Genomic DNA, 9,577 nt, shown 5'->3' on the forward strand with positions numbered 1-9,577 from the left:
AGACATCAACCCATGAACTTGTGTGCATATAAGCAAAACCTGCGACTGGGACCGTGGGTGGTGAGGGCCTAGGGGGCGGGGCGGGCGATGGGAGAGGACCCGAAGAGGTTACTGGTGGGGGAAAGGAGGACCTATGAAATACTTTCAACAATAAAGACTTGGGGGGAAAGCTGAGTGTGAGGTGCCAACGCTGCGGAAAGCTGGTGTGGAAAGTTGCTTCTCAAGTGGGGAGGGCTGGGGAGCTTGCTGGAGGGGCCTGAGCACTGCCTCCTGGAGACCGGACGGGGGTTTACAGGGAGAGGACGCAGAAGGGGAGGGAGTTGGGAGCATGCATGAGCGGACTGGCCCCTGCGGTGGCTCTGGCCCACACATTTTTGAGAGCTGGTGTTCTAATGTTCTAACTTAATGGGCAAAGAGTGGCATATTGGTGTTTTAATTCATAGTCCCAATAAGTTTACTGGTCATTTGTATTTTTAAATGAATTTCCCATTCCTTTTCTATAACATTTTCTCTTTCTTTTTTCTTTTCTTTCTTTTTTTCTTTCTCTCACTGTTAAGAGGTGTGATGTTTGGCATTTTAACCTTTTGTCTCTTATATGTTTTAAATATTTTCCAAGTCTTGTTTGGAGCTTAACTTTGTTTTTGGAGTCTTTTACCATGTAGAACTTTTGCCTTTTTATGTATCAAGTCCGCCAAACATCCTCTTTTTGGCAGCGGTTTTGAACACCAGTGGTTTTAAGTATCGGATGGTTTTAAACACCAGACAGAAAACACAAATAAGTGGAGTGGTCCCGGAGAGGACGGGTGAATGAGGACACATTTTTAAAGAAATACGGTAAACAGGCGGCGCTTATTTACAGAGGTGCGCCCTGGGCCCGGCCAGGTGCCGGGCCTCGATGGGCGGGTGCGAGCCTCAGGCTGGGCCGGGGGGGTCGCTGGGAGCACCTGAGGCTGGGCAGGGCCTCCATGGCGGAGGGAAGAAGAAGTGCTGGCCAGGCTGGGACGGCCACTCTCCACGTGTCCACTTGGTGACGAAGTCCTTGCTGTTCATCTGACTTCGGTGCCTGGGATACGGGTGGTGCGATGTGCAGGCAGCTCCTAAACAGACACTGCCCTGAGCGGTGTGTGCTGATGACGGGTAAGTACCTTTACTTCCCCTTTACACCCCCTTTTTCTCCCTGTGCCTAGTTCAGTGGTCGGCAAACTGCGGCTCGCGAGCCACATGCGGCTCTTTGGCCCCTTGAGTGTGGCTCTTCCACAAAATACCACGGCCTGGGCGAGTCTATTTTGAAGAAGTGGCGTTAGAAGAAGTTTAAGTTTAAAAAATGTGGCTCTCAAAAGACATTTCAATCGTTGTGCTGTTGATATTCCGCTCTGTTGACTAACGAGTTTGCCGACCACTGGCCCAGTTCACGTGTCCTCTTTCCAGTCTCCCCTGAAGGCTCCCTTTGCCTTCTCCCTGGCCTCCCTGCCCGCCCACCCCACCTGCTGGGCTTCCTGCTCCCGCAGCACCTCCTGCCACAGTGCTCACCACTCCAGGTCCCTGTGTCCGCCTGCCTGCCTCTCACCGCATCGCAAGCTCCTCGAGGCGACAGCTGCCTACCCAGAGTCTAGCCCACAGCTCCATTCCCAGCGCCTCGCCGGACACAGGGTAGCAGCTACTGCTGATTTGTGGCGCGAGTGAACAATGCGTATGGCTCTGCAGGAAGGGCTGCCTCCGTGGCGTGTTTTCATTCCGCACAGGCGTTTCTAAGGCGGAGCGGTCTCCCCACGGGGCCCAGAAGCGCTTTCTGGCTGGGCAGCGACACGGCCTCGGCTCCAACACTAATGGGCGGAGTGTGGGGAATTATGAAAACAAGCATGTGGTCGCTTGACTCTGCTTCCCTGTGAGCTGGGGAGAGCTCCGATTTCGTCAGAGCTTCTCCCAAGTCACTCCTGTTGTTTATTTATCTTTTTTAACTTGAAAAGGAATCAAAATGCTCACATGGAACACAGACTGTGGGACAACATCAAGGGCTGGGGCAGGAGGAAGAGGTGGAAATGGAAAAAACAGTGAAAATAAACGGCCCAAACACGCTCACATCCGAGACAACAGGGAGCTCTGACTCTGGTTCTCACGATGTGCAACGTTTGACAAACTTTGTAGATTTTTTAAAGAAAAACATAAAAGCAACTTCTGGATTTGAATCTAGACTTTTTCTTAGACAGCAAGTAGAAAACAAAATACTATCTTTCTTTTTCCTCAGCAGGAAGCTCACCCAAAAAAAAAGAGGGGGGGGAGGGAGAGGGAAGGAGGAGGGAGGGAGAGAGAAAGAGAGAGAGAGAGAGAGAGAGAGAGAGAGAGAGAGAGAGAGAATATCTTAAATTTAGTTTTTATGAACAGGATGACGCTATATAGACTAAACACAAATACTAGGAAACAGCAAGAAGATTAAAGAATAAAAAGAAAAACATTACCTGTTAATTTTAATGATTCTTTAAAATATGTGTAATGCTCTTAGAAAGGAAACGCAGTCTTTCTCTCTTCAGCCTGAGCAGTACTGTGGGCCCTTCAATGGCATCTGTAGAGTGAACCCCTCCCCCTCTCTCTGCTCTCTCCTCCGCACTCACCCACCAGCTGTGACCACAGGCCCCTCCCCCGTGGGAACGGTGATGCTCAGGGGCCAGATGATGCCCTTCCCTGACAGGCTGATTACATCAGGGCCAAGAACTTCGCCCACCACACCAGTCAGATGCATCCTCTCGATCTGAAGCAACATACAGACCCTGAAGTCAATCTGGCTTTAATTCAATAGATTTCTACTGCTCCAACCACTAACTTAGATATGATTCCATTGCAATATAGCAAAGGGAGGGAGGGAGGGAGGGAGGGAGGGAGGGAGGGAGGGAGAAAGGGAGGGAGGGGAACGAAATATATGAGATTTTTACAGAGCTGAGATTAAATGTACATTAACCCTAGACAGGTTCTCAAAGTAATTCAATGCATTTTGACCTGTTGAAAGTCAAAGCTTGTTATTGGGGTCAAATATTTATAGATTCTGAAAATATGTGCTGCAAAGCAATTTACTGGTCTTGAAATTTCCAAAATGGTTTCACAGCTTCAATGAAAAGAATTTGTACCACATGAACCAGTTACTATAAAATTATCTCTGAATTTTTAATTCAAGTATGAATCCAGATAGAAACCAATAAAATAACCAAATTAATTTGCAAAATATGGAATAAAACTGAAAGCAATAAAGCCATTTCCAAGAGTATTTAGCTATTTTTTTAAATAAAATTCTGGGAGAGAACCAAGATGGCGGCATAGGTAAATGCCTGTACTCGCTGCCTCCCACAATTGTGGAGAGCGGCTACAGGGTTTGGACAGGTTCAAGTCTCGGGCTAATGAGAGGGCACAGTCCTCTCATGGCCACGTGCAAGTTCCAGCTTGGAGGGCAGAGCCCTCCCAGCACAATGATAGCCACAGCTGTAGTTGTAAGCTTGAACCTGTGGTCCGAACACGGCCCCACGTGCCTGAGTGATGTGGGCTTGATAGAGTTAAGGTGCATGTAATTGAGGAGGATCAAAACCCACGAGGGCCGAAACCGGTTTGGCTCAGTGGATAGAGCGTCGGTCTGCGGACTGGAAGGTCCCAGGTTCGATTCCGGTCGAGGGCATGTACCTTGGTTGCGGGCACATCCCCGGTAGGGGGTGTGCAGGAGGCAGCTGGTCGATGTTTCTCTCTCATCGATGTTTCTAGCTCTCTATCCCTCTCCCTTCCTCTCTGTGAAAAATCAATAAAATATATTAAAAAAACAACCCACGAGAATGTTGTAAACATCTTGGCCACGCCCTTACTTTGCCTCGTGGCATCTGCTATAAAATAAAGAGACGGCTTGTAGTCCATGGCGCTGTCGCTCGCTCTCCATCAGAGAGGACAGTGTCCCACCACAACTCAGCTTTCATTCTCTTGTCTGTCTTTTCTCAATCCTTCACCCCCCCACTCAGGTTCACCCTTGGCCGTGCTGGTGCATGCACACAACCACCTCAAAATTACAACTAAAATACAGAACAACCATTATCCAGAAAGCTGGCTGAATGGAAGTCCTACAACTAGAGAAGCAAAGAAGAAAGCACACTGAGATGGGTAGGAGGGGTGGAGGCACTGAACGGGCTGGTGGGCCGGTGTTTTAATTGGGAGGGAGATTGCCTCTGCAGAGGCCGCCCGAGAGCAAGGGGGTCCCAGCCCCACACCAGACCCCAGCCCAGGCTCCCAGAGCTGGGAAAAGAAGTCCCTACAGGCAGTAAGAACTACAGGCTGTAAAAACCAGTGTGGATTGGGGCTCAGTGACACAGAGGCTGCTGGAGACCCAGCTGTTCCTCTCAAAAGGCCGGCACCTCGAACTGAACTTACAAGGTCCTGCTTCCTCTGAGCTCCAGCCCCAGGGCGAGGCTCTGGGGGACACAGGTACGAGGAGGAACTGGATTGTCTGGCATCAGGGCAGGAACTCAGGGGTGGCTTTCTCCCAGAAGGAGGTGCTCGCAGGGATCACTGTTCCTATGCTGGGACCTCCCCAGTCGCAAGGCTGACTGGCAGCCATTTCTGTTTGCTCCGCCCTGGTGATTCCCTGAGACCCGCAGCACCCAATTTACAACCCCACCCAAGCTGTGTGCACAGGTTTTTGCATATGAAGGGCCTGTCCTTGCTCAGGGTAAAATCTCTCAAACAAGCGACAGCTGGGTCGGGGAGCCCCAAAGCTATCAAAGGCCCAAGACCTGGCACCAGCACCAGCCTGCCTTGCTTCACAGCTGGGCCTCGTCTGGGCACTTCCAAACCCCATACAAAGGGGAGGAATCTGCAGATCTCTCTGTAGCTCCTGCTGGGTGGCCCTAGGCAGTGGCTGACTTTGCACCTCCCTAGAGACCCAAGAGCCAGTGTACCCAGTGGTCAGTGTCAGACCATACCAGATTACAGCTCTACACATCCATAAGTGACACACTCAAGGGGCAGACTCAGTGAGCACCAAGCCCCACTGAAGCAAGTCCTGCTCCATAGGGGTATCGCCTGCACAGCAGCTCTCCCACTGTAGTCACAGCTGGTCCTCACAGCCAATTGGCCTGGAGGTCAATTCCTCCCAGTGACACCAACAGCAATCAGGGCTCAACTACAACAAGACTGTGCTCACAGCCCACAAAGGGGTGCACCTAGAGTGCCCAGCTCAGGTGACTGGGGAGGCTGAGCCACTGGGCCCTATAGGACACCTACTACACAAGGCCACTCTACCAACTCAAGGAGACATAACAGCTCTACCCAATACATAGAAACAAACACAGGGAAGCAGCCAAAATGCGAAGACAAATAAACATGTCACAAATGAAAGAAATGACAGAAAGAAAACTACTGGATAGAGTTCAAAACCATGGTTATAAGGTTACTCAAGAATCTTCTAGAAACCTCAAAGGGACTTAGTGAGACTTCCAAGGATCTTAGTGAGAATGCCAAACACACGGAAAAGGACCAGTCAGACATTAAGCATACACTGACTGAATAATATACAGGGATTCAACAGTAGAGTAGAGGATTCTGAGAATCAAATCAACAATTTGAAATATGAAGGAAGCAAAAAAACACCCAACCAGAAGAGCAAAAAGAAAAAAGAATCCAAAAATATGAAGATAGTGTAAGGAGCCTCTGGGACAACTTCAAGCGTACCAACATTCGAATTATGGGGGTGCCATAAGAAGAGAGAGAGCAAGATATTGAAAACCTATTTGAAGAAACAATGACAGAAAACTTCCCCTGGAAAGAAATAAACTTACAAGTCCAGGAAGCACAGAGAGTCCCAAACAAGAGGAACCCAAAGAGGACCATACCAAGAAACATCATATTTAAAATGCCAAGGGCTAAAGACAAAGAGAGAATCTTAAAAGCAGCAAGAGAAAAGCAGTTAGTTACCTACAAGGGAATGCCCATATGACTACAAACTGATTTCTCAACAGAAACTATGCAGGCCAGAAGGGAGTGGCAAGAAATATTCAAAGTGATGAATAATAGCAAGGACCTACAATGAAGATTACTCTACCAAGCAAAGCTATCATTTAGAATTGAAGGTCAGATAAAGAGCTTCACAGACAAGAAAAAGCTAAAGGAGTTCATCACCACCAAACCAGTATTATATGAAATGTTGAAGGGTATTCTTTAAGAAGAGGAAGAAGAAATAGGAAAAGATAAAAAATATGAACGACAAAATGGCAAGAAATACATATCTATCAGCAATTGAATCTAAAAATCAAAATAAATGATAAGAAATCTAGTGAACAGAATAACTGGTGAATAAAATAGAATCAGAGGTATGGAAATGGAACAAACTGACGATTCTCAGAGGGAAGGGGGGTGGGGGAGCAGGAAGAGATTAAACAAAGATCTTTTATGCATGTATGCATTACCTATGGACACAGACAATAGGGTGGTGAAGGCCAGGGATGAGGTGGGAACCAGGTAAGGGGGGAAATGGGGGGGAAAAAGAGGGACATGTATAATAATCTCAACAATAAAGATTAAAGAAAAAAAATTCAATTAATAGGTAATAATATGGTAGAGAGTTAAGTTTTAGGTAAGCCAATATAATTGATTATAAACATTACTAGAGACCTGGTGCACGAAATTTGTGCACAGGTAGGGTCCCCCGCTGGCATCCACCTTGGCTGGCCTGGGGCCTGTAGGCTGGGGGCAGCTCCTTCATTGAGCATCTGCCCCCTGGTGGTCAGTGCACATCATAGCAACAGGTTGTTCTACCTGTCATTCAGCCTTTTAGTCAATTTGCATATTAGGCTGTTATTATATAAGACTAGAGGCCTGGTGCACGAAATTCATGCATGGGGTGGGGTTATCCCTCAGCCCAGCCTGCACCCTCTCCAATCTGGGACCCCTTGAGGGATGTCTGACTGGGATCAGGCCTAAACGGGCAGTCGGACATCCCTCTCACGATCCAGGACTGCTGGCTCCCAACTGCCCTCTCCTGTAGGCCTGGTCCCCCCCAACTGCCCTCCTTTGCTGGCCTGGTCTCCCCCAACTGCCCTCCTCTGCTGGCCTGGTCACCCCCAACTGCCCTCCTCTGCTGGCCTGGTCACCCCTAACTTTCCACAACTGCCCTCCCCTGCAGGCCATCTTGTGGTGGCCATCTTGTGTCCACATGGGGGCAGCCATCTTTGACCACATGGGGTGGCCATCTTGTGTCTTGGTGTGACAGTCAATTTGCATATTACTCTTTTATTAGCTAGGATACTCATTTATTCAACATGTATTGAAATGTACTACATGCCAGGCCCTCTCCTAGGCAGTGGGGACACAGCAGTGAACCAAACAGACATAAATCCCTGCCACATGGAGTTGACATTCTAGAGGGGAAAGATGTAAACAAAATGAATAAAATGTGCAGCCCAGTCTGTGAGACTGTGATAAAGTAACAAGGAAAGGTGAGCCCAGCCAGCATGGCTCAGTGGTTGAGTGTCGACCTATGAACCAGGAGGTGACAGTTCAATTCCCAGTCAGGGCACATGCCCAGGTTGCAAGCTCATGCCCGGGTTGCAGGCTCGATCCCCAGTAGGGGGCGTGCAGGAAGCAGCCGATCCATGATTCTCTCTCATCATTGGTGTTTTTCTCTCTCCCCCTCTCCCTTCCTCTCTGAAACCAATAAAAATATATATATTCTTAAAAGATTTAAAACACATTCAAGATTAGCAATGTAAATAACTAAATGGAAGAATGTGAGTAAATGTTTTTAACTAGGGGCACTCAGCAAGGTCTGGAGCCCTTTTTGTTGTCATCATTTTGGGGGGCGGTGGAGGTGCTACTGGCATTTAGTGGAGAGAGGCCAGGGATGCTGTGAAACACCCTGCACAGCGCAGGGCAGCCCCTTAAAGAATTGTCCGGCCCCAAATATCAACAGCTCCAAGGTTGAGAAACTGACTTAATCCTTTTACCTCAAGAAACTATGTATTTTTAAAGCTACTCTAATCACAAGTCACGATGGGCTCTTATGGAGATAGGACTCTTCCCTGGTCAACTTCTAGGAACTGGAACTTCAAAAGCAATCGTAAAACAGTGTACTCTGAACTGGAGTGACTGTCAGTCCCAGGAAACAGGGAAGGGCCGGGCTCTCATGGTCCACAGTCGATCGGTAGCAACTTGAACTCTGTTAAAACCATTAGACGGTAATAATCATCACACTCAACCTCAGAAACATTTGGGTGAAGTATTAAGAACATTAATTAAAGTATTATTGCTGATAAGTGGACGACAACTTTGGAAAGAGTGACTTGACTACTTGGCAGCAAGATTGCCAACCTTTGTGACATTTAGCAGTGCACACTAGGCTAGGGGAGTTATAAAATAAGAAAATACATCAAAGCAGAACCCGGAATGTGAAAGGACTCGAAACGATGACACCTGAGATTACCTAGTCACCCAGACCCGGAAAGTATGTCAAGAATCTGATGAGAGTGGCAATACTCAACCCTCCACAACAGCAGTGTGATACGAAAGCATTGTGATTGTCCTAAGGTGATCTGCCCTTAGATTTCTCTTTGACATGGAAAATACAACATTTCAAAAATTGAGCTTGTCCTTTTACATAATAAAATTTCTGCACCTGTGGGGTCTCTCAGCCTGGCCTGCGGGGATCAGGCCGAAACCTGCTCTCCGACATCCCTCGAGGGGTCCCGGATTGCAAGAGGGCGCAGGCCAGGCCAAGGGACCCTATCGGTGCATGATGGGGCCGGGAAGGAACCGTGGGAGGGCTCCAGGGCGTGTCCAGCCCTTCTTGCCCAGTCCCATTCAGCTGGACCCCAGCAGCAAGCTAACCTACCGGTCGGAGCATCTGCCCCCTGGTCGTCAGTGCACATATAGCAACTGATCCAACGGTCGAATGAATGGTCAGACACTTAGCATATTAGGCTTTTATTATATAGGACAGGATGGTAACTCCTATATTATTTTCAATGGCATCACCCGATTTCTGAGCACCTGGGCTCACAACCCTGTTATCTGGTATTCCTTGTCTATACTTCAGCCCCAACATCCAACTCCCCTCTGGATTTGTACCAGGCAATGTCTTTTGGATTTTGGTCTTTTTGCCCCATTTAGTCCCTTTTATCTCTGCTGTTTAAGCCACTACCCAATGCAGGCCTTTATCGTTTTGCCTAGATGTCTGTAACAACCTCAGACAGCCTCCTATCAGGCAGTGACTCCCTGGTCCACTCTGTTTCACATGATATCGTAAGAACAAGACCACTACAATCCTGACCATCAGTTCCAGGCCTGAGGGTTTGGAGCTCCAGGTTTGGGGCCAGGCTGCCTGGTTTTCAAGCACTTAAGTGCATTAAGTCACTTAATCCTTATAATAAACCAATGAAGTAGCTACTATGATTACCCATTTTACAAATGAGAAAATTGAGACTCCCCATCTAGTTAGCACTGAGCCAGGAGCTGGCCCGTGTGTCTGGCTCCACCACCTGAGCTCTCGTCATTGTGCACCATTATCCCGGACCACTGCCCAGGCCCCGGTGAGTCCTACACCCCTTACCCGGACCCGGTG

The sequence above is a fragment of the Cnephaeus nilssonii genome, assembly GCF_951640355.1.
Source record: "Cnephaeus nilssonii genome assembly, chromosome: 10".
Classification (NCBI taxonomy): Eukaryota; Metazoa; Chordata; class Mammalia; order Chiroptera; family Vespertilionidae; genus Cnephaeus; species Cnephaeus nilssonii.